Source organism: Podarcis filfolensis (assembly GCF_964270895.1).
Source record: "Podarcis filfolensis genome assembly, chromosome: 6".
NCBI lineage: Eukaryota > Metazoa > Chordata > Lepidosauria > Squamata > Lacertidae > Podarcis > Podarcis filfolensis.
Window position 1 is genome coordinate 58104131 of NC_139609.1, and position 26371 is coordinate 58130501.

At 43.1% G+C, this 26371-nt stretch overlaps 1 protein-coding gene and 1 long non-coding RNA gene across 34 annotated transcripts in view; both read right to left on the reverse strand.

Annotated features, from left to right (window-relative positions):
- Positions 1–26371, reverse strand: part of LOC310764401 — a 468487-nt gene that overhangs the window by 116666 nt on the left and 325450 nt on the right. The window lies entirely within an intron of this gene.
- Positions 1–26371, reverse strand: part of PLEKHA6 (pleckstrin homology domain containing A6) — a 202158-nt gene that overhangs the window by 116666 nt on the left and 59121 nt on the right. For 6 of the 33 annotated variants that reach the window (XM_083618179.1, XM_083618184.1, XM_083618177.1 and 3 more), the window contains exon 1: positions 13803–14139. The exons of 19 other annotated variants lie outside the window; for them this stretch is intronic. The gene's annotated coding sequence lies outside the window, so the exon portion shown is untranslated. Of the gene's footprint in view, positions 1–13802; positions 14144–26371 lie in introns of those variants that run through there. 8 more of the 33 variants (XM_083618166.1, XM_083618161.1, XM_083618168.1 and 5 more) reach the window with 5 other exon arrangements.

Here is a 26371-nt window from a genome sequence, read left to right on the forward strand (position 1 = left end):
CACAATGAGAGAGCAAAATTTTGAAAGCCAAATCATCTACCAAACATCACCGCTGATATCCCACAAGCAGGACAGGAGCACCTGAGTGTTTGCTAGCATTTGTGCTACACCAGCTTTTTCACTGAAAACATTAGCATCAGAATATTCTTGTGATGGCTTGCTTTGAAAGCTGGGGTAAGTTCAAAAGGCCGAGAAACTGTCAAAACAAGGCATTTGCACTGCAAAGGTGCCACAAGTATTGATGCATCAGCATCTGTAGAGCAAGGGCAAGAGTTTCATCCCAGTGCCATAGGAGCATGATAAGGACAGGGACATTGCAGAATTTAAGACGTAAACAGATTTCTGCACTGTTTTTAACACTGATTGGGAGCCGCCCAGAGTGGCTGGGGAAACTCAGCCAGGTGGGCGGGGTATAAATAAATTATTATTATTATTATTATTATTATTATTATTATTATTATTACTGGAACAGATTCCATATTAAAGCAGCAGAGATAACTAGAACTAAGGCTTTCCTTCTTCCACTTCCCTTCTCAGACAGAATGGGAAGTGTCAACCTTGGAGATTTAGGCAAAGTTAATACAGCAGATTTTAAATTTCCCAGGAGAGCTGTTTCTTATAGCAACTAGCAGGATTTTACTGCTCTTTGTCAGCTCTTTTATTAGCATCCTGCTAGCTCTCTGACTAAATACCCCATAACCTGCATAGGTGATTCCACCTTTTCCTGAAAAGATGGGGACATCCTCAATAAAGGGAGGAGAGAAGGAAGTTTTGCAATGTTCGCAGCTAAGCTGCTGATCTCGGCCTTTTGTAGCACATTCACACTTCAACCAGCTGCTGGACATTTCACTACCCTTGCTTCTACTTCATTTTGTCCTTGGCAAAGCTAAATCCTATGCAAATTCCAAGAAGGGAGATAAAGGGGTTCCTCTGAAAACCAGGGCCGGAAGCGCCAAACTGTAGCATCGTTTGTTGCAGTGCAGCTGTGGAGGAGCAAAAAGTCTAGAAGCCATTTTATGCCAAGTATTGAATCTCATCTCTCCGCACAGCTTTCTATGCTCAGAAGGAGAAAGGATGAGAGTTGGGTTTGGAAGCTAGCTAGAGGCCTGGGATAGGAGTTCTGAGCATTTGTCCAGTCCCAGTCCAGTTTAAAGCTAAGGAACTGTAGGAAGGGAGAGCTGCCCATCTACAGTTAGCAGCTGGAGAGAAGACTAGGCAAGCACACACATCACTTGGGCACAATCTTCCCCACTAGGGTGAGGTGTATTATGCTTTTTAGCTACATTGCAGTCATTTATTTCTAAATTTGCAGGTGCACATCTGTATCCTCTTTTCACATGTCATCTTCCTTAGTGATGCATAAGACTCTCTGGATGAACCCAAATGCAAACGCAAACATATTCACAAAGTATCCTATTGCATTGTGCCAAAAGATTCTTCCACTTCTTCCAGCAGGTTTTAGATTATGGCCAGTTGTAGCTGTATTTTTCTAATGCTTAGATAATCTCTAGAAAAGCATCCCAGATTACTCTGCTTGTCAGCTGTTTTACTACCCAACGCAGGCAACAACATGCTTGCAGATTCCATGCATACTGAACTCATCAATCATGCCGTTGCACAGAGCTTTCTACCTGTCAACAACAGTATCAGGCAGGAGTAAACAAATGGTATATGCTACTTGTATAAACCCCAGTGTACTTTTGCCTTCAGCTTGGTAGAGAAGCCTTTCCCAATCTAGTGCCCTCCAGATGTTTTTGACTATAACTCTGATCATCTCTGACCACTGGCCAGCCTGGCTGGGGCAGATGGGAGCTGAAATCCAAAACATCTGGAAAGCACCAGATTGGGGAATGCTGGTGTAAAGTCTCAAAGACATGTATTAGCAGTAGTCCCCTGCCCATCTGACTAGGTTGCCCCAGCCACTCTGGGTGGCTATATCCTCTGGGTGGTATGTATGCTCAACACTGCAATCCTAGCATCTCCTATGAGTTTAAGGCTGAATCATATGACAACCTCATAGGCTGATGCCATGAATGAAGCCAGCTTGAGTGGACTATTAATTTTAACTAGTTTGTTGGGCCAGTTAATCCTGTGAGGGCACTGACAGGTGTTTATAGTATGGCAACATGGATGAGTTTCATTGCCAATAGGGCAATCCCATTGCTGGCAGGTTAAAAAAACAGCCATATGAATCAGTCTTTAAATTGGCAAATGCAAGTGAGAAAATTGGCACTCTCTCCTTCCTGCTGCCATTTGAAAACCACATGAACAAGCACATTCAAAAGCTTTCCTGGTTCAACTTATGGATGCTTTTGTAGCAGTCATACGCGGATATGCACAAAGGATCCCTTTTATATATCCGGTCTTAGTTAATAGCATAACTTAGTTAAACTTGGTTCACAATGGCTGATGAAGTACTGTTCTTGAATGCTGCAGGGTCTGGCTCTGCTTATTAAAGCCCCTTACCCCTTTGCTGTGGAAGCAGAAGACCCCTAACTCAACATTCAGAGTACACTTTTACTGTTGATTTGAGAAAGCTGAATTCCAGGAGTTCCTTTCACTTATAAAGATATAAAAGTCACATGACTCAAAACCTGGCTATATTTACAACTAAGTCTCAAATGCTCCCATTGACTATAATCCTGCTCGAAAGCGGTTTTAGGCTAATACCCAACATATATGCTCAGCATATCCCAGATGTTCCATAAACTTCAGTGCAATAATGTTCAAGCATCTCCTTCATCAAAGTGGGAATTTTACTGCCCCTAGATGGGGCATTTGTAAAAAGGCAAGGACATCACACCCAAACCCTACGATCTGATGTAAAAAGTTCTGAAACAGATTTCTGCTGTCTAAATGGTTTAAGGAAAAAACACATTCCTCAAAAATTTTCAAGATCCCAACATGGTTTTGGTCATATAGTCCTTCACTTATAAGAGAAATGACCAGATTAGCAACACTGCCTTTGGCCAGTGTGCCCAAGGTCTTGGGAGTGCATGGTGTGGGGTTTTTTTTCCCCTCTTGAATAGTAGATCCTTACAGCAAGGGAAAGGAAACCTGGGCTTGGGGGAACCAAACATGGCCCTTCAGGCATCTCTTTCTGACCCTTAGGACTCTTCCCCAAACATCCTCCTTCCCCAGCCCTCCACTGTGACCTCCTGGAGCACAAGCTGGACTGTGCCATTGAATTCTGATCATGCCTCTTGTTTGCCTGGACGGGGCATAGAGAGGGGTCTGTGAGTGTGTATACAAACTAGTCCACCTGTACAAAAGGTGGGCTAATTTTCTATACTATACTATACTATACTATACTATACTATACTATACTATACTATACTATACTCAAAACTATTTATCTCTTTGGCCTGAAAAATATGTGCCCCACCCTTGCCCTATAGAAGATGCAATCCCCTTCATTTTCAGAAAGCATTTTGTTATGTAGCCTGGGAACTGCTGTTCAAGGAGGGCAACTCTAAAATTCATTTGGGTGCACCAGACTGCCATAGTCAGTGAGTGCACTGAGAGTAAAATATACACAGGCCCTCTCTTTGACTTTTCTAACTGACAAAAAGTTATTCATGTCAATTATGAGGGAATTTCTCATTATTCTATTTTAAAAAAAGAAGAAGAAGCCGCCCAACAAAGAAGGCTGGCTACAACCCTGGTTCATGAAACTAGTTGGGTGCTTACTTAGTTTAAAAAAACAAGTACAGCCCACTCCTACTTTATACCCAGTGTTTCCATGAAAACAGAAGTGGCTCTTTTTGCAAAGATTGCACAGGAGGTGAGGAAGACCACCACAGAGTAAACAGATTCTGCTCCTAAGAAGCAATAACAGCATACCTTCCAACATGTTGTGTCCCAAAACAGGAATGCGAGATCTCGCATGATTTCACAACCAAATCCGCTGCCATGCTCTCACGAGGGGAAAACGGGATGTCCTGTTTTTTCTAGGACACTTGCAAGGTATGTAATCAGAAAAATATATTTCCACTGTCAGGTTCTCTGTCATTTCCTTGGCCTTCCCTTCCACTCCCCTCTTCAATAGTGCCATCGACAGTCCATCTCACTCAAGTGTTATCCTAAGCATCCTTAAACTAAATCATGCACCTACCATGCCAGAAACATACACCATGTTCACAAACCAGGATTTTAAAAACAGAACAAAAATTCCAAACACATTTAATCTCTAATTTTCCAACAACAGACATTTAAGAAGCTGCATTGCTCATTTTGGTTAGCACCAAGGTGGTCTGAATCATTAATGCAAAAAAGCAATTAAAAAAATGAATGGGAATAAATGTGCATTATCTTACCGAGTCCAGCGTTTACATAGCTGCAACTTCAGATCTAGTTGCAAATGTGCACATTAACATTAATGAGCATACAAATACCCCTTAGAAACCACAGAGCTAACTATATTTATCTAGGCCTGTACTTTGAATAAACAGAGCTACATCTCTGCAGCGACACCGGAGATGCTGACATCTGCAGCCAAGATGAGGATGGAACCCCCTGACAGGCTGCAGCCAGAATGTCTCCATCCCAGATTGTGGCTTAATTGAGCCAGTTCCCTTTAATTTCTGCAAGCAGCAGAAAAACAGGTGCAGTAACCGTGTTAAGAAGCATCATCATCATTTCGCAAGCCTGAAATGATCTTGAGATAATGAGACACGCGCACTCCCAACTGGTCATTAAACACCCTTTTATGCCCCCAAGGCCTTTTGAAGTTCTGGGGCTGAAGCCTGTCATTAAGATGCAACTCAGCAATTTTGTCCACACCTTGGCCAGGAGAAGTCAGCCCAAGATTACAAGAACTGTTTGCCAAGCTCAGTTTTACTGCTTTCACCACCTAGATATTCTTTGGGATTGAAGGAGAACTGAGGCCATTAAGAGTTTACCTGAGGAAATGGTAATGCGATCCTCACAGAGTCCACAATTTCATCAGGATAAAGGACAATGCAATCCTAGGCAGCTTTTGCTTGCATGGTGCACATGCTATATCCAGAACCCTTCTCTGGAAAATACGTGCAGAAGTCTTTCAATACTACTATGGGATTCTTTGCGATTGCATTACTTGATTCGCGACGAGGCAGCCAGTGTGGTCTAGGGATTTGAGTGTTGTACTACAACTACAACTAGCTAGACTCTGATTCAAAAGCAAGCAAGGATAATTTAACCATACCAGAATTCCTAAATCGGTACTACTTGCTCAGTGAGTGATACAGTAATCCCTTACTATGGGTGCATTTTCCTTATTTTAACACTGGAAGGAGTAACAAGCAAGCCTAAGAGCAGGAAATGTGATCAGCAGGTAGCTTTCATGGCTCATCTGGCTCCTCCACTCTTGACCAACTGTGTTTCAAAATGTCGCCATGATAAACAAGAGGAAACTTGTGGCAAGAGACGTCTATTTGTATCTCAACCAAGCAGGCATTTCTACAGCCATGTTGCAGTTATTTCCAAACCTGCTTTGAAGATTGCCAGACAGTGCAAGACTGAGTAATAACAGTAATCATCAGCTTTAATTAGTGGCCCTTCTGATATCCTTGGGGCACTGCCCCTTTAAACAAAACCTCATGGTCAGATGTGCCAAGAAAAGGGGGGGGGCACCCTCAGCTCCCAACCTGGAACTACATTCCTTGCCTGATTATCATTACCAGAAGCAACAAGAAAGAGAGAAAGAGGCCAAGCGAAGTGGCCGGTGCCAGAAATAGACAAGAGAGCTTTAGCGAGCGCTAGCAGCCACCTGTGCTGTACAAGGACAGCACATCAGTGTTAGTAAACAAACCGGCAAGCAGCAGGCCTCAGATGGCACCAGCAGCAGAGCAGGACAAGGAAGTCAGGGAGGGAGGTGGCAGCAGCAATAACGTTTGCTGCCACCCACATATTTTTTAAAAATCACTTGTTTGTTTGTGTCTCCTTCTTGTTAACGGATGTTGTGATGATTCAAAAGGAGCCAGTCACACACCTTGGTGCCAAGGTGTGGGTTGACGAAAAAAGCCCACACAACTGGGCGAGGCAAGTGGCGGTTACTCTGCTGCCTTATCTTGATGGCAGCTCGAGATTAAGGCCCGATGTACTGTTTACTCTGGCTCACCTTGCAAGCTGCCTCCCCAAAGGCGGTTTTACTGCTCTGCGGCGCCAGACTGCATGGATGGCCCTTCTTCCTCGTGCTCCCTGCAGGGGGGATTTCAACTCTTGTTCCCATTGGGAAGACTTCTCCCTGCTGTTGTTGTTTTGCAGGGATGCAAACTATGACTAGCACCTGAACTTTGCTGCCATCGGAACCAAGGCGGGTCCTAAACGTTAAGGCACAGTGACTCAGATGAGGAGTACCATTCAAGACAGCACATTCCCTGTTAATTCAGTCATTTTACCACTGTGGGGAACACCGTTTGGATGTTCTGCCTCAGGCGGCAGCAGATTTTGAGCTGCCTCCGAATGGAACAGCTGCCAGACTCTCCAAGTTCCTCTATTTTCCAGGGACAGTCCCAGATTTACAGAAGCTGTCCTGGTTTCTATTTGATCTCGGAATGTCCCGCTTTTCCTTAGGACATCCCTATTTTCATCTGAGAAATGTTGGAGGATATTCTACCCATAGATCCAGGGCTCAGCAAGGGGTTTATATTGTATTGTCCCTGGGATGGAAGCACAACGAGAGTCCAGTTGAATTGAAATAGCACAGAGAGAATTTGGGCCCATATTATTAGTTTCTGTAGGGAATCAGCTTTAACACAAGCAGCAAGAAAGCCCAAGTAAGGGGGCTGCTTGTAGCATCTTGAGGTATCTTGGGCAGCCCATCAAATGGAAAAAGTCAAGTAGAAGCCATGTATCATATCTGATTCGCCTAATGTAGAATTTGGCCCTGCTAATGCAATGGTTTTACATACCCTCGAACATTTCTCCAATGAAAATATGAACATCCCAATCCATAATGATAATTTTACTATTTATACACCACACATCTTACTGGGTTGCCCCAGCCACTCTGGGGACAGCTTCCAACATATATACAAACATAATAAAGCATTAAACATTAAAAAACTTTCCTATACAGGATTGCGTCCAGACGGCTTGGGGGTTGGCTAACTCCATACCCTCCAACATTTCTACAATAAAAATAGGGACGTCCTAAGGAAAAGCGGGACATTCCGGGATCAAATCAGAAACCGGGATGGCTTCTTTAAATAAGGGAAGTCCCTAGAAAATAGGGACACTTGGAGGGTTTGCTTTTATTGCTTTGTTTATTTTAGATGGTTGTTCTAGTTGTTGACTAAGTGAAGCTGTCCTACGTCAGAAGCCCTGAGGAGATGTCCTGAAAGGGGCTGGTCAGATCAGAAGAAGGGACAGGAGGATCTTGAAAAGTTGCCAGCTGGTGACCTAAGGGAGGGGACTCATCAGGTTGGAGCTAGCTGTGTCTGTGCCCCAAAAACATCAGAGCTGCTGGAGGAACACACTGTAGGTGAGGATTCTGATCCCAGGGAGGTTGCCACCCCTTGCCAAGCCACCCCCTGCCAGCCTCAGTCGCAGTCCCAATACCACCCACTCTACCTCTGAGCTTGACACCACCACCTTCAGCAACCCCAGTGATGAACATCTGCCTACCCAGGAGGCACCCAGTCTGGCTCCGAGCTGCTGTTGCCACCTTCTGTGTCGCCTGTGTACTAACAGACAGCTCGTGTCCAGCTCAGTAGGAGGAATTCCTGCTTCCTTGGCCAATCCCAAGACGCATCTTGCTTGCTGCACTGAAACTGTGCCTGCACCACTTCCTTATGTTATGTTAGCTGATGGACCAATGTCTTCGCTTGCTTGGTCATGCCATGCACCTGCTGCTCCAGTGTCCCATGTACCGTACTGATTTGGACATTAACATTTTTAGCAAAAAATGAAATCTGAGTCTGAGTACTTCCTCCAACATGAGCCGTGCATGACACACTGTACTCTGGATCAGAGGAAGAGCAGGGTACAAAAACATATCATAGGTAAATAAAATTAATGAATCACGTTTGCATAATGTTTCACCACCGGAAGTTAGCCCAAGTATATTAACCAATTGTGTTGCAATGACCCATGAGCCGATACTGGATGACTACAGGTGTGGATGAGAAAGCAGGTTACAGGTAGCCATAAAGCATTAGAGAATCATAGAGTTGGAAGGGACCAAGGGTCATCTGGTCCAATCCCTGCAATGCAGGAATCTCAACTAAAGTATCTATAACAGATGGACATGCAACCTCTGCTGAAAAAGCACCCATGAAGGAGAGTCCACCACCTTCTGAGGGTGTGTATTCCACTTCTGAGCAGCTCTTATCCTCAGAAAGTTCTTCCAGGTGTTTAGTTGGAATCTCCTTTCTTGTAATCCATTGGCATAGGTCATAGCCTCTGGAGCAGGAGAAAACAAGTTTGCTCCATCTTCTATGCGACAGCTCTTAAGATATTTAAAGATGACTATCATATCTCCTCTCAGTCCCCTCTTTTCCAGGGTAAGCATACCCAATTCCCTCAACCGTTCTTCATAAGGCTTGGTTTCCAGACCCTTGGTCATCTTGGTTGCCCTCCTCTGCACACGTTCCAGCTTGTCACTATCCTTCTTAAACTGTGTCACCCAGAACTGGGTGCGGTACTCCAGATGTGGTCTGACCAAGGCAGTGGCGAAGCTGCATGCTCCGCTCCCAGGGGCAGAGAGTAGGTACGCCGCCCGCAAGGGCATGGCGCATGTTCTGGGGGCATGATGTGCCGCCTGTGGGGGCGTGGCACCCAATGTGCGGGGGGTGGCGCATGTCTGGGGGGGCTGCCGCAATGGCACCCTTCCAGAATGGTGATGCTGGGGGCGGTCTGCTCCCTTCGCACCCCTGTTCCTCTGCCAGTGGACCAAGGCAGAATTGAGCAGTACTATTACTTCCCCTGTGTCCAACTATACTTCTGTGGGTACAGCCTAGAATAGCACTGGAATTTTTGCAGATACAACCACAGGACAAGAACATCACATCCAGTTCATTTACCTGGTGGTAGCCAATCAAGGAAGATCCAGAGGGAGGGGAGTCCCAAAAATCTATCTTCTAGATTATTTTCTCTCTTTTTGCCAAGAATGCCATTCCTGGGTCAGATTATGTGGAAATCCTATCCAGCCTTTGGAACCGAGGGACTGACACTGTGTCAATAAGCATATTGATAAATTCAGAGCTACAACAGGCAGGTAGCCATCAAGGCATTAACCAGCCCTGCTGAAACACACTCCACACACCCCTCTAGCTTCCCATGAGTATGGATGGGGGTGAGGACTGATTTAGTTTCAACCCAGCCTGCAAAATCAGTAACTTTTATAAGAGGGGGACATTTTCCAGAGAGGAAATTAGGTTTAATTGCAAGCTCAATTAAGGCAAAGGGAGTGATTGCAACTGAGCAGATTGATTAAAAAGTGGGAGAGGTTGGGTGAATTAATGATGATCGAAGTCCAAGCTGATTAACCTGTAAAATTGGCATCACGTAACTTTTCTTTTTCAGATGCCAAGACAATTGGAGATTCCAATATTTAAAATAAATGAATCAGCCCTCTAAAAGGAATTATGCGTGCTTTACACTGTGACATTAAATACCGTACATTTTCACTTATTTGCTTAAACTGCAATCCTAGAAGGATTTCTGTGGAGTTAAATCTCACTGAAATCAATGGGGCTTACTTCCAAGTAGACATTTTAAGATTGGTCTGTTAGCTTTCTAGGATATGTATTGTGTCTGGAACAAAATGAAAAATCCAAGCCAGAGAGGCTACATTCACTGAGGGACTAAATATTATTGGATTTTCTCCCCCCCCCCCAAAAAAAAGTTACAGATATCTTAGCCTTTCTTAAGAATTGGAAAACCTGAATAATATTAGAGAATTCCTACACTCAGTTCTAAACATAAAATGCAAACCAGGAGCTTTGGGTGTAAGATAGACAGCAGCTTACCTTTCAAATTCTGTTTCTGGCCCTGACAGCCAGCAATTGACAAAAGGGGATTGGCTTACTAGTTCCTGATTTGTATGGCTTTTGTGAGTCAAGCGTGCAGAACCAGGATGTCAAAAAACTTCCAGTCTAGCTCTTCTCTCAGTGTCACAGCAGCCAAAACCTCTAATGGGCTTTTTCAGCAGCTCCCAGGTCAGATGGAAGTTTTCATTATGAAATGGTATTGGAGCAGTATGAAAATTAATGCAAGGTTAGGGCTGGAGAGATTGGGATGCATAGTCACCCTGCACACTTACGTACCGCACATGCACGCATTCATTCATTCAAACAAACAAACAAACACACAAGAGTTGAGAACACAAGAAGGGTCTGCTGGATCAGGCCAATGGCCCATCTGGTCCTGCATCCTGTTCTCACAGTGGCCAACCAGATGCCTAGGGAAGGTCCACAAGCAGGACATGAGGGCCACAGCACACTGCCCACCTGCGATGCTGAGCAACTGGTATTCAGCAACATATTGCCTCTGATCGTGGACATGGAACATAGCCATCATGGCTAGGAGCTGTTGATAGTCTTGTTCTCCATTAATTTGCCTAATCCTTTTTAATCTTCTTCATGAACACTTTTAAGTGGCTAATGCTCTAGCTCTAAACATGGTACTAGATAAGGCACAAATCTCTTTGCTTGTGGGGAGGGAAGAAAAATTATTGTTTGACCTGTTTTGATAGCATTGCTATAGTTATAATAAACTAACAAGACACAGCACCCACCACTTGCTATTAAGATAAACTGCTCCCCCTTTCCTTTATTTCTTTATTTCTGCACTGAATGCATGCAAGCTTGGCTTAGGAACTTGGATGTGATTCTCCTACCCACCATCACCCAAATGGCACTTCTGCATAATGAATGATGCCCTCCAGCTGTAAAGGAGATGAAACCCAAGACTAGTAGGTTTTGCAAACTGTAGGTCTGCCCCCCCCAACCGCAAACACAAAATTATGCCACAGAATTCCAAGTGATCCACTGAGAACCAAGCTCATCCCTATATACATAGCCTTGCTCTCTTTTTCTGCCTAGCATGCCTGGGTGTCATTTCTTGATGATCGTGGCAAAGAGAAAGGACCCAAAAACTTCATGACACAACCTCTCAGCTCTTAAGTATGGCTTGGTTCTGCATTATATCACTATTCAAAGTGTTGGTTGCAGAATAGAAAGCACTCTGCAGGACATTCATATGAATGCTCCTAGGCCCAATGGAGACAAACTTGCAAACTTTGATGCTCACAACAACTCCTCTGGGATTTTGTAGATCTAAGAGTGCCATTTCCTCAGCAACATCTACTAAGATATTTGGTATCTCAAACATTTTCCAGTGTTCATTAGAGGACAATTAAACCCTCTTATTTTATATCTAAAGTCTGTAAGACACCCAGATAACATGTTAATGAGCAAATCCTGCATCCATGCAGTCTCATGGTGTGTCCCACCAAGGTTTTGAATTCTCAACTTCAAATTCATTTTTTTACAGCTGAAAAAGCATGTTTTCATATAAGATGTGACATTCTAAATTGCACCAGGGCCATCTCAGTTCCAAAATAGCAATCTTGAAAACAAAGTTGTCCAACAGATTTCAAGTAAGGACCATGGCAGGTAAAGCAGTAGATTAAAAAATGAATAAATCAGTACACATCAGCAACATGAAGCAGCTTAAAGAGAATTGGCATTGTACCATTAAGTGGGCACACTTGGGCACAGATCTTGTGTCATAATGTTGACACAGGCCAGTAAGTTTTCACTTTGATTTGGCTGTATGACTGCAGACATTGTGTATGGTTGTGGACATCTTTCCCTATGACCCATGCATTTCAAACCCAGATTTCATATTCACTTTTTAAGAAACTTGTTAGGAATGTAGTATTTCTCCCTGCTGTAAAACATCTTCTGAAAAAGCTGTTCAAAGAGAGACCTCTGCCTTTTATCTCAGGATTTAGTCACTGGCATTGTTCACTAGGCTAGAAATATTTTTTTTGCTCAGAGTACACTTCTGTAGATGACAACAGTATCAAATCATAGTTACTGTATTCATTTATTAATCATATATATTAGTTGCTTTGTCATTAAGTTCTTGGGGCAACTTACAAGCAAAGCTAACAATCACACAAAAGCAGCAAGAAAACAAAACACAAAGGGTGCAATCCAGGCAAAGTTAAGCCCTTTGGGTCCCTTCCACTCTACAATTTTATGGTTCTGGATGGTTAAGCAAATGCTTACATCAGTTTCACTGGAGTCAATGGCAGTAGGTGCTTGGTTTTGGGTGCCCATAGTATAATTTTCAAAAATAAAAACTGTAGACCTGAAACGGGTCAGTAAAATTAAAGCTGCAATCCTATACGCACTTACCTGGGAGAGTTGTGATTGCAGTGGGACTAATGCCAGAGCAAACATGCATTGGATCGCACTGCCAGTCCTACCTTTTGCTCCAAAGGCAGAGTCCCCCAGCATCAGCCTCGCCACAGATTAACTCACTGACAGAATCTATAACCAGAGTCTGTGTGTTCTCAGCTATCAGCTATCAGGAATGCCCCCTCACATTTCAGATGAAAAATAGGTATTTTATTGTGGAATGTGGTGAATAAAGCATTGAATAGTATGGGGCAGTGAGCACATCAACAAGGGCCTGGTGACACACAGCATCAAGTAATCCATTCACTAACATGCATTCCCCTAAAACCCAAAAAGCCCCTTTCCACATTTAGATGAGAATGTGTATATGTTTACAGTTACACGTTTTGCCCGGGAAACGCTAACATATTTCAAGGCGACAGACTCTGTGCAGCAACAAATTTTGAATTCCACTTCCTGATCATGATGGCAGTGTGCCAGCCAGATAGGTACAGTTTCAGGTAACCTCCCATATGGGTATAAATCCACACGCACCAGTAATCTGAACACACGGGTACAAAGCAGGTATATCGACGGGGAGTGTGTCGCTTGAAAGGCACCTGTAAAAACCCTGCACAGCAAGGTCAGCTGTCAAAAATCACTGGACCAACCCCATTACGCCAAAAGCCCATTGACTCTTGGGAACAGATACAGGAGCATTTCCATCCTTTCAACAAGCTTCAGCTGAAACTCTCCCATCTATTGCTAGCAAACTAGACAAATGCCATTTGTACAGCAGCAACACCCCCAACAAAAGCTCATATGCAACCCACACATAGTAAAAAAGAGAACCACATCACCCTGTGCTGCCTTCAGCTATCCAAGATCTTCACTGCGGGGTCACCTCCTGCAGCCCGCCCAAAAAAGAGTCCCTTTAGTGATGAGCACACAAGTGCCTTGTGTGTGTGATAAGCAACTTCCAAAGCTACTGAACAAACAATGCAAGGATTCAGGTGCAAAAACCAAGCCCGGGAGTCTTAGAACTTACATCAAGCTGGCATTCAATAGCATACAAAGCACATATTATTTTAACAGCAAAGCAGCAGGGAAGGAACTGCAAAAATGCCACGGATTCCACCTCCAAGCTTTGACCCCTGCCTTGAGCAGTTTTCAAATACCCTTGGTTGTATTACTAGAGCTTAAGTTCATCTCTAGATAGCACTGAAGGTTCTAGGCACATCAAACCCCAATCCGAACTATGCATCCATGAGGACTAGCTGCAGTTGTTTAAACACACCTGCCATTTCCTGCCATCTTTTGTCACCACCATCGGCTGTTTAAAAACTAGCTGACAAGCACACCTAAACCCTGCTGGCTGGCTGGATCACACAGTCCAGAGAAGCAGCAAAAGTCTATCTTTTGGTGAAGCCAAAAAGTACAACCGTCAACAAACCGAACACCTGGATTTACCTTCAAGGAAGAGGCGGCAGCATCCCTCAGTGCTGAGACGCGAGGAGGTTAAAAATAAAAATAAGCCTCTTGCAGGGCAGGGTCCAACGTGGAGGTTGGGTAAAAGACAGCTAGGTGGGGCGGGGGGAGCGGTGGAAACTCTTGCTGAAGAAATGAAAAGTAAAGGAGAAGAGAAGCGCTCACAGCTTCTTCCTCCGTCCCGGGAGATCCGTCAGCGAAAAGGCAGCGTGCAACATCCAAAGGCTAGCAGGAACTGGAAGAGTGATAAAGTAGGTCTGAAATCTGAAACTGCAGGTTGGGCCAGTCATATATAAACACACGCATACACACACACCCATTCAGTCTCCTCTCTCTCTCTCTCTCGCCACCCCTCTGTGCTCGCTTAGTAATAGCTAAGGCAGCCCTCTAGCTGCGCGCCGGAAAACTGGAGAGACGCTCCAAGACAATCGTGCCAGGGAAAGAGCGAGGCAGGGACCTGTCAAAAGCAAACCCACACGCCGTTCCCAGCCACGCAAAGTCTGCAACAAAAGCCGATTAAATGCTCAGGCGAGGGGCGTCAAACTGACATTCCATTTATCTTCGCTTTGGGGAAGTGTTTTTATGTTGCTAAGGGAGAAGCAGTATTCCAGAAGGTGCATAGATAAATAACATCATCATCATCATCATCATCATCATCATCATCATTATTAGAAGCAGCATTGCACTGAAGCTTCTCATTCATAAGTCTTAAAGTAATTTGCTGGGGGTGGGCGGGTGTGCTGGGAGAAGAAGAGAGAAATTAGGTTTCTCAAATTTATGAATCAAAGTGGGTGAGCTATTTAAATGTTAAATCTGGAAATTGCAAAGCCTTGGGAATATGCAAAGCACTCTCAACTTGGTTTTTCTTTTTAGAAAGTTATTAAGGTTTATTATTTCATTTGTAACACAATCCTATGCATGTCTACTCAGATTGAAGTCCCATTAAGTTCAATGGTGCTTACTCCCAGAGAGATTAAATTAGGGTTGCAGCCATATAATGTCATCCTTTGCATGTAGACTCAGAAGTATGTTCCATTTTATTCAATAGGTCTTACTCCCGGGTAAGAGTGCATAGGATTGCAGCCATAATTACTTGATAAATGATAGCTGGGTTAATTCACCAAGTGCTTAAACAATTGAACGTTCCAAACAATATGGCTTTGTTACTCAACCAATTAATAATTATAAAGAGATTGACTGAATAAATGAATAGCAGTTAATTAATGCACATCACCTTTTATTTTACAGAAGAGGGAAAAGAGGTTAAAAAAACACCCACAGAGAAACATGATCAGCCAGAGGTCTACAGTGTGGGATAACCAGCCTCACGCTTAAGTCTAATTCATAACCAGCATGCTTAAGTCTAATTAATGCTTGAAGGGGTTAATGCCATAGAGTACATTGTCCTGCCAGGATTAGCTCACCTTGGAATGGACTAGGTAATCAAGGCTTTGTTCCTTCGGTACACCTGAAAAGCTTAACCTGTGAGGTCTAAACTGGGACTCAGCTAGATTGGTAAAGAAAAAGTGTTTTATATGTGTTGTACATGTGATAGAACACCAGATGGCGCTGTGGAGTCCTGTCTTTCCCTAACAGATTTCCCTGTATGAGTTTACGATGCATTTAACTGAATCACTTCTTTGACGTGTCTAGATCCAGCCCTGCTTATTCCAATCTCAGGACACATGGCTCTAGCAAGCTTCTCTTGTGTCCAATAATTTAGGAACTTTCACCAATGTAAGCCAAGTCCCCACACTTTACTTTGTTGCTTGTTTTGAGTCTTTAGATCTCACCAAAGAGTACTTGCCCCAAACTTGGATTTTGGCATTCAGGAATTCTCCTTTATTATCTGCTTTTCCCTTACCAACAACATATATAGGAGGTCAGTCATTGTCCAAGAAACCACAGACTACAGCTTTCTTCTGCCCCCTCAAAAATCTTCTTGGCACGAATGTTTTATTAATATAACATACAAATGTACTATGAAAGATTTCGAATGAAAAGACATCAAAGTGAATAATGTCGAAACTTGAAATCCCAAATTACACTTGTGGCTGGGGGATTAAGAAGCAAGTCCCACAATAATTTAAAAGCAGCATTTCTTGAATGTGATGTTGATATAAAAGTTCCTTGTGCTTGACTTCTCTTCCTTTCCCCAAATTTAGTTAACCATCTATTTCTTCCAAAGAACAATTCAAAAAACTGCTGTATGGGCTAAACACAATGAACAATGGGAACTGATACATCATCATAAATTTGTGGATGTGGACAGAAGTTCCTGAAACTCACTCGCAACAAACTGGGAAAGTATTTGTGCTAATCTCGAATCAGTGCTAGCAGGAATTAGGCTGCAGTCTCAGGTCCTTGCAAGCCACCCCCTCCTTGCGAAATTCTGCATTGAATTTATTTGTTTATGCCTGTATCCTGCCATTCCTCCAAAGAGCTCAAGACTGCATACACCATTCCCTGCTCACCTGATTTTATCTTCACAATAGCCCTGGGAGGTAGGTTAGGCTGAGAACAAAGCTTCGTAGCTGAGCAGGAATTTGAACCCAGATTTTGGTGGCCCAAGCCTAGTGAACTGTCCAGACTGTACACTGCCACACTGGCTCTCTGCATTTCCCAGCATGCAAGTCATTAATCACAGACTACTCTGCACGCAAAGGATGAAGAACAGAGCCCCCAAATCTCATGGGATAATCAAAGTTCCTAGTCCATGTCCCTGTTATTCAGGATGCTTGTATACAATGGGATATTCAACTTGAGAAATTCTGAGCCAGCTGGCTCAAATATACCACACTGTGTCATTTTAAATGGAGCTTGCTTTCAAAGAACTGCTAAAATTACTTGACATTTATTTTCAGCCAAACAGCAAGCATGCCTGCTCCATGGGTTTGCATTTAAAATCGGATGGAGTTTACCCACAATCTGGCCATTGTTAAAAGGCAAACTAATTCATCTGAGTGCTTTTGAGAAAGCTTCCTTGCTGGAGGGAACAATCCTTCCATGGTGGCAGGGAAATGGAACTAGATGACCTGGAAAGACATTTCCAGAGTTTATTTTTACCCTGCTAACATCTTCCTCCTATTTCTGTCAGAAACAACGGGAGAAGATTTGCCCACAGTCCAGTTGTTCTTCACTGATCCTGCGGAAGCATGCTTGGAAAGCCAAGCAGACTGCTTTTCAGGATCTGGATCATGCTGATTCTGTCCATCCATCTGTCTCGGGAGACAATGGAGGAGTGAGGTCAAGCTGTTGGAAGGTTGCAGCGCCTGCTGTGGGAGAGATCAGTTTTGTTGCAGCTGGAGCAAATGAAGGCATCCAGTTGTGCTGCTGCAAATGCACCATGGCATTTCTCCTCTCTGTGCTCCTCCCAGCAGTCATTTCTCCTGTGGTCACTGCTATGCATACACGACTTGACTGCCCATCTCCAGGCACTGCGGTCTTCTGCAAGGGATTCCCCCACATGGCAGGGTTGATGTTGCCAGCCTTCATGTCTCATTTGCAGACATCTTTGTAGCACAGAGTTGGTCTGCTAATGGGCCTAGTGCCTGAAGCCAGCTCCCCCTAGAGCACATCCTTGGGGATCCTGCCATCTTCTGTTCTGTAGCAGAGTAGACGCCGCTGAGACAGAAGTATGAGCATGCTGGGAATGTAGGCTTGGGAGAGCACATCTTTGTTTAGAATTCTGCCCTGCTAGGTGATACCTAATCTATCTATATTGAAGGCATGGGGAACTGTAGACTGCAGAGATGTCATAGTCCAACACAAGGAGGAGCAATGTTGGCATAAAAAATCACAGACCACATTATATCCCCTTATGACTTGCTTCCAGTTGTGCATGGAAGCACCAAGACAGGAGCACAAGATGCTCCCATGTAGTCCCATTCTTGACTAAAACGTTTAAAATTTATGTAAGCAAACCCCCCAAGACAGTAACAGATTGTTGGCCTCCAGGAAGGCCAACAGAGAAAATAGGAGTGGACTGCGGATCCCGTTCCCTGCTATACTGTTATGAAAAACTGAATGGCCAGATGTTCCCCTTCCCAAGACTGTATTTTGAATAGGTGAAAAATAGCCTCATTCTCGGGGGCTTGATCAGTGGCATTTGGGGTCTTTGTTTCTCCTCACTGTTTTCAGAGGAACAAGAAGGGAGCACAAAGTAATATGTTCTGGTCTTTCTAATTGTTGTGGTTTGGGAAAGCTTTGGGTTATGGCTGTATTTTTTCCCAAGAAGTCCCATGCAAATAGTTGAGAAAACCTAGATGGAGTTTTAAACATTTGACGGTGAGGAGAGAGGCTTTGAATAAGTGCTACATGATCAACCAATTCCCCATATAGAAATTTTGAAATTAACGTACAATGTAGGAATGTAACTGTGTTGTACTTTTTGGTTGGGACAATACTGCCTTGTAACTAGATTTCACAATTCTTCAGGTGTGTATTGAATTTTGCTTTTCTCTTAAGGTTTAGTATTGATACAGTGCAAGTAATTTTTGAAAGTGCAACAAAAATGCAGACAAATGCAGGCCAGAGGTAGCCAATGTGGTACTTTCCAGATGTTCCTGTATTCACACTCTCATCCCTCATCTTGTTGGCTGGAACTAACTATAGCTGGAGTTCATCAACATCTGGAGGGCACCATATTGACTATCCCTGATGCAGGACTGCAGTCAAATAGCTTTAAACATTTCAGTTTAAAGGGCTTCATACTCTCTGCAAAAGAAATAACAGAGGAGATCAAGGGTGCCATAAGTGATTCAACATAGTTTATTAATTTGTTTGTAAGGCTCCCATGAAAGTGTAAATGGTTTTATAATGGGCTTTTACACAACTATATATTAATTTTTATTTTTTCCATGAGAGCAGCGTGTGTTAATTTAGCTTAGCCAACCAAAGAAACTGGAACGAGAAGCAGATTTAAAAAGACCCTCTTGACTAATATAAAAGATACTACAACCCACATTTGGGCATCCAGTTGCTAAAGGCAAAGCACTGTAGGCCTTATTCCAAAATGTACCAGCCATGTGATAAAGATGAATACAGGGACTAAAAACCAAATAGAAATGGGCAGAAGGCAGGTGCTAACACTTACCTCACTGCATGGCCAGATTGTATGGATTGTGGACTCTCTATGAAGTTGCTGCCACTCCACAGTGAGCCTGTAAGCAGATACTAAGCTGCAGACAGTCTGCTGAATCTGTCCCAGTTGTACAACGATAGTTGCAATTTAACAACCACACCTGTTTGGTGACTTTTGAAAGAATGAGGCAAAATCTGGGTTAAGTACACAGGAGGTATTTCCACTCTGGAATGTACACTCAGGAGATGGCTAAGGTTATTGGCCAAGGCAGACTGCAGCATTGCCTCACGCCAGCATTGCAAGGATCCCTATTTACTTCCTACAAGAGAAACTTACTCAGCAAAAGAAATAGTCTCAACGCCTCACAGAGAACAGAGCTTGGCTCTCCCTGCCTAGCCTTTGGCACAGGGCACAGGCTTAATGTGCTTGGCAGGATTTTCCCCTGTTGTTTTTGGAAGGGCTTCATTCACCTGCTCCCCAAATTGGGAATAGCTGCACATCAGGTTTGCAGGGTAGAAGGATTTGCATGGGGCTGGGCAGGCAATTGAAGGGGTTCAAAAGGTAAGGGGTAAGAAGCTCTTGGAGTGTTATGCTGGCAGGAAGTTCATCAGTTGGCTTAAAGCAAACTGGCACTTCTATTTGTCTCTAGAGGTCTCTGTATACCCATTAAAATAGCCATAGCAGTAATCCAGGTTGAATGACTTATAGAATCACTGTCTGGTACCCAGGCAAAAGTCACACTTGCCACTTGCGCTGCACCATTGTTGGGTGAACAGAAAAGCTCAGGGAGAATGAATGTGCAATCCCACCATTAGTGAGTGGCACATAAACTCTCATTCTTAAGCTTTTGAACCTTCCTGGGTTATGGAAGTAGAGCCAGAAGGCCTTTGGTTGGTTTTGCAATGAATCTGGGGGGCTCAGATGAAAGAAGATGCTTCACCCAAGCTCTTATTTCAAGAGATGAGTCAATAGTAATTTACCTGGCAACTTGTTGATGCTCAAATGTTTTGTCTGTGAGGTAGGGGATAATGCACACACACATGAGTAATAGGGTAATTAGGGTAATATTTTAAGGCAGAAGTCCAGGGCACTACTCAGCAGAATGAGCAGCAAGGTCCTCAGATGTACCAAACCTGGCTTCCACATTCCCAAGTAAAGCAATAAACATCATCATCTAAAGTTGAGCTTCCTGAATGACTGTTAAGATCAATCTAGATTTACCTAACTGCAGGACTGGTGCATGTGAGTACACACATTTGCGCACATGCACAAACGCACATGCACACACATTCATGTATGTCTCTTGATTTCCTTTTTTTAAAAAGAGGCCTAAGGAACACAGGTCTCTCCTAAGCCACCTGGGTGTTTATATCTATCTTATCTCACTGAAAATGAAATATCTGAGGAAGAGCCAGAGAGATGTGCAGATCCTTAATTAACTGCAGAGCCTGCTTTTTTACTTCAGTGAAGGATGCAGTATATCCTGTTTCGATCTACGCGGCTGCAGGCTCCTTGCAAGCTCCTCCTTGCACTTTCCTACCTACTGGAGGGCAGCAGGTGTTTTTGCCAGTCTGCTTTGTTCAGTGGCATGTTAAATTGCTGCTACTTTCTGATATGTCAAAGAGAGTTCTCTCTTTGGCATATTCAGATCTTGCTGTCACTCAAGCCTAGAGGCGAATCTCCATAATTCTGGCAGTGCCCTCAGACCATCAGGAATGCCATTGAACCAATAATCCCTGATGACTTAATCCCTCGGATTCATACCTTGGAAGAACAAATCTGACCTTGGAATTTCAACTGTTTTCAGGGATGTTGCAGTTCCACCATGCGACATTGACGCCAAGGACTCCACAGCAGTGTGTCAATTCCACTGCTTTTACCTTGAGACGTTCAGTATTTGAGTCCTTTTGTTGACAAATCAAAGCACAAGGGCCTGGACTGCACACAATTGCTTGGAAGGCCCAGGGGCCATTTAAAGAAAAACAACTTCTCCAGAACTCATGGAAAACAAAAAACTTGAAGCCATGGCTATGTATTGCCCAAAGGAGCAGCCCTTTCTAGTATTAGCATATAAACACCCATAGACACATCTCCATTTCCAAATGTCTCCGGCACATGTCTTTCCCCTACAGTGCCTTTGGGTAGATCCACACCATACAGTGGTACCTCGGGTTACAGACGCTTCAGGTTACAGACTCCGATAACCCAGAAATAGTACCTTGGGTTAAGAACTTTGCTTCAGGATGAGAATAGAAATTCCGCAGTGGCAACGGGAGGCCCCATTAGCTAAAGTGGTCTTCAGGTTAAGAACAGTTTCAGGTTAAGAACGGACCTCCGGAACGAATTAAGTACATAACCAGAGGTACCACTGTATATTTAAAGCACGTTCAGCGTACATTTAAAGAAAATGACTACCCCCCAAAGAATTATGGAGTGGCATTCATCTAAGAAGCCCCATCATCAGAAACCCTGTGCAACAGTGGCGTAGCGTGGGTTGTCAGCACCCGGGGCAAGGCAAGTAATTTGCACCCCCTAACACATGGATTTGCGCCCCCTAACCCATGGTTTTGTGCCCCCTAACCCTAACCCCCAGATGTTGCGCCCGGTGCGGCCGGCCCCCCCGCACCACCCACGCTACGCCACTGCTGTGCAAGGACTTTTTCTTTTGCAAAGAAGCTCCCCAACTCCAAAATTGGCTAGGGTGGGGGGCGGAAGAACCCCCAGTACAGTGCATGCACTGTGATCTTATTACTTCTCAACCCAGCCAGGAAAAGCTGCTTTTTTAAGTGAACGAAGAACCATAATGCAAAATTACAAATATGCCACAATAGATCACATGGGACTGGCAAGCCATCAAAAGTGCTGGGATCCAGCCCTTGGCTATAGGAGAGGCCATCCTGTTAATCACTAGGAAAACCATCTACTGTACTGTGTCTGCCAGGTTGATACTGCATATTCCTATTTGGGGGCTTGTTAGCTACCTGAGCTCTGCAATTTGCACAGCTCTCCAATTATGAACATTTACTCTCTATAAACAAGCAAATATGTTTCTTTTTCATCTTATAGAAATAAACTATTTTGCCCAGTAACAACCAGCACTAGCTTCTGACATACATAATGCACAAAGCTATCCATTAAAGAGCAGTGTATCATGCAGCATTTTCTAAAGTTAGTAAAAACAAAACATCAAGATAGATGATTATGATAGATAGATATACATATATAGATATACATACACACACACACATTGTACACAGCATATCCTCATAGTTTTAATGTTCTCTTAAATTGTAAATTAACACATTTTTTTTTGGACAGATTATCCAAGAAATATGCATTGTCCTATATGAAATATGTAAAGCACTAGTGGGAACTTTGCTTTAAACTGGTGCTTTAAATGGGCCTTATTTCTTTTGTAATTTCAGTTGTTAATTTAAATACAGTGGTACCTCAGGTTAAGTACTTAATTTGTTCCAGAGGTCTGTACTTAACCTGAAACTGTTCTTAACCTGAAGCCCCACTTTAGCTAATGGGGCCTCCTGCTGCCGCCGCTGTGCCGGAGCACGATTTCTGTTCTCATCCTGAAGCACTATTTCTGGGTTAGCGGAGTCTGTAACCTGAAGCGTATGTAACCTGAAGCGTATGTAACCTGAGGTACCACTGTACCCTTGATTTCAATCAAACCACCTATGAATGAAATATATAGTGGCCGCGGAAACCCAGCCAGATGGGTGGGGTATGTATAAATAAATAAATAAATAAAATTATTATTATTATTATTATTATTATTATTATTATTATTATTATTATTACTACTATTACTACTACTACTTCAACAGTGATGCTCTCAGTCTCTCACACATATCCTCCCCTACAAGCTGAATTCCTCTGACTTGACAGTACATCCCATTGGCAACCATGGATGGGACTTACCAGAGTGAAACTACAGGACTGTGTTGTTTATTCAAATTGGAGACTTTGTAGAAATAAGCACTGAAGTTTTAGGAAGGTGCCCCAGATGCACTTAGACAAAGGCCCTGTAGCCTGCCAAGAGTTACTGTGCTATAATGGTTAGAGAGTTGAACTAGGAATGTCAAGACCCAGGCTTAAATTCCCATTCTGCCCACTCGGTGACCTTGGGCCAGTCACTAAATCTCCAGCCTCACTTGTGGCGAGGATAAAATTGGGAAGGTGCCACCTTACAGATCTAGGAGGAAAGGTGGGATAATATAAACATAATAAATCAGTGCCCACTTCAAACTGCAGTGTACTGAACAATTGATTATCACCTGCAATAACTCTGACTCCAAGATAAGCCTCTTGCCCTCCACAGACTCAAGTAACTCTGCCTGTAGCCTTAGTCATTACTAGCTACTCGCAAGGAAGCTTAATGGTTCCAAGGCTATGCCGACCTCAAAGTATAGCTTCTATGTTTCCCACCCCAGCAGCCCCAAATTCAACTCCTCAGTCTTCACCACCAGTGATATGTGAACAGAACCATGCTCCAAAGACAGTATTCTAGCCTCATTTCCTATGCTTCTGAAAGTCATTCTCTGAGATGGGTGGAAAAAACCTTTTAAAGGGGAAATGTTTTTTATCCAGTGCTCTCCGATTTTAACTTTTTAAGGGAGATGTGAGGGGTTTTTTAGAATTAGAAACCTTGGGATTTATATGTCATCAACAAAAACCTTCAGAGGAAATAATACAGACCCTTGTATAAACTAGCAATGTGAAGGTTGTTGTTTTCTTAAAAAAAAAAGAAAAGGCTGAACTCAATCAGGATCTGATTTAGCATTCCTGATATGACATATTTGGCTTATATTTAGCAAAGAAAACTTTTTTAAAAAAAGTATGCCCTGTTAACTTTTGTGCTGGATAAATATCACATTAAAAAATTCTAATAGCCCAAAGCATTTGAATGGAAACATTATGAAGAATAATTGTTATATGCAATGGAAGTAATTTTTATTGGAATACTCATAAGTATATTGCAAGACAAAAGCCTTTACTCTGATGCATTTAAACATTCTTCCATCAGCAGTTCTGGAGGGGAGATTCCCCCCACCACCACTTTTTTTCCAGAGATCTCAGCATTATGATATAGATGTTGTTTTTATTGTACCATAAATACTATTACCAGTACCACTTGCAACATATTTAAATACCTACTAGTGTCACTTCCAAGTACTGCCAAAATATCTGCTGTTGTCAATGTAAATGGCCCTGTGAATCTGAAAAGGTAGAACTGATAACTCATGTTCTTACACAATGCTCTTTTTATCATGATACATATAACATTTTTACTGAACCCTTTTTAAGGAAATTCCCAGGAGGATCATGTGCATTTCATGCTTTTTTTATTCCTTCCTGATCAGAATGCATTCATCTCTTCCAGGCTAGCTACATATTGCGCTGCTTCATGTAAAATTCACCAGGGACTAATTTTAGTAAACTCATAATTTCATTTTCTATGCCTGGCATTCTATTGCATGACACAGATACTTGTAATTTTTATAGCTGCATTTTTTATTTTCTTTCATCTGCTATTATTTTCTATATTTGTACAAAATTCCTTTTTGAATACTAGTAATTGACCATAATAATGAGATTGGTGGATGGATGGACTGATTGCAAGACACAACAACTCACAAGATTTACATTTTTAGAAAAAGACATCAGTGCTGGGGGAAAAATACAAACATACTAATTTTAGCACGCTCAGGGAATTACACATCTACATGTGCAATCTAAATAGAATACTATTTTCAGGAACTGAAAGTGGGATGTGAGAACGCAGTCCTGCCAACCAGACAGCAGCCTGTCACATCACTGAGACATTCCTAGAGGACAAACACAATATGCTCACCTGAAAGTCAACTGAAGGCTGTCTGTCTCTGCCAGTTCCTAACAAGACTGACCAATGCTTATTAATATGCTAGTTGGGTGTGGGATGAAGCCTAGATCAACAGCTCTTATCTGTTTCTCCCTCCTGAGAAAAGAAGCTGGGGAAGGAACGTGCCTGTCAAAGGTTCCCCTCTACCCCCAAGGCCACAGTCCTGGCATGCAAGGTCTTGCCCTTCTGACCTGAGATTTCAGGCACAACGAGGAACAGGCTGTTTAACTCCATCTCAGCTATTCTGTCTGGGAAAGAAGAATTTATTGCCTTGTGGTTTGGAGACCTTGATTCCTTCCTATGGAGAAGGAATCTGCTCACTGGCAAATTGTGGTCTCTCCCATCGGACAGGCAAGATCTGCCAACCTATTTGGCACATTAGGCATTTTGGAAAAGGGCCATGGGCATCACCCCATCTGGTTTCTTCTCACCCCACTCTCTCAGATTCCTCTCCTTCCCAAGAAAGAAAGGATACACACGAAGGGCTTATCCACCTTTCTTCTGCTCTTTCCAGGCAATTTAAAGCTCCATGTCTGAGTGCCCTTGTTTGCTCCGGAGCTTTCCCCACAATAACTGTTCTTTAAAGTTCAACTGGAGCAAACATCAATCTGCAGAAAAGCTGAATTGATGTTTGCTCCAATTCAGTTTTAAAGAGGGAGTTCTTGTGGAAAAAGCTCAGTGGTGGGGATGCTCAGACATGGAGCATTAAAGCACAGACCTCTGCCCTGGGAAGAGCAGGATAATCCCATACATATATTTTACCCAGACCACCATGGAAAAGCAAAGATTCTGTAGAATTAAAATGGATCTTCTTGAATTTGCATTATTTTGCATTGGATCCTCCAATATCAGCATCAAATTAAAGCTCACATTGGTAGACTGCACAGGAAAAAAATAGTCAATCTGGTGCTTGCCAGATTGACATGGCATAAATCCCCATGGATATTCATGATTTTTCCATTGGGTGGTAGCAAAACCAGCAGCAAATCACAGAACACAATTGTAGACACAGAGGTGACCTATGATTTGATGGTGGTTTTGAGAGAATTGCTTGTGGGGGAGGGAAAGATCCATGCTACCAATCATGTTTTTGTGCCATGGCAGTGATAGGCAGCACCAGATCCATGAGTTTTACAGTCAGTTGAGACAGTCCATGGGAGGAAATGTACAGTTGTACAGTGCGGTAAATGTATAGTGAAAATGTACAGTTTTACTAGATCTCAAGTGTTTGTGTGTGTGTGCATACACTTTCTATCCGACTCCAATCCCTCTTTCTGCCCTCTGATTCATGCACCCCACTTAATCTCCATTTGCTTTCCCCCCAACAGTCTCCCAAATTGCCCCCTTTTCCCTCCTGCCTGCTCAGGAACTCAGCTTTCTGTTTAGCTAGCAAATTAACTCAGGTGCCGATTTAACTATTAAAAATCACATGGAGCTGAAAGAGGAAGTGGGAAAGAGAGTCATTCTTCCAGCTTTCGCTTCTTTTTACTTTTCAGACAGCGGGAAGGAATACAACCACCCCACACAAGGAAGTGTTGAAGGCACCAGGGGAAGTCCTCAAAGGCACCACTTTGC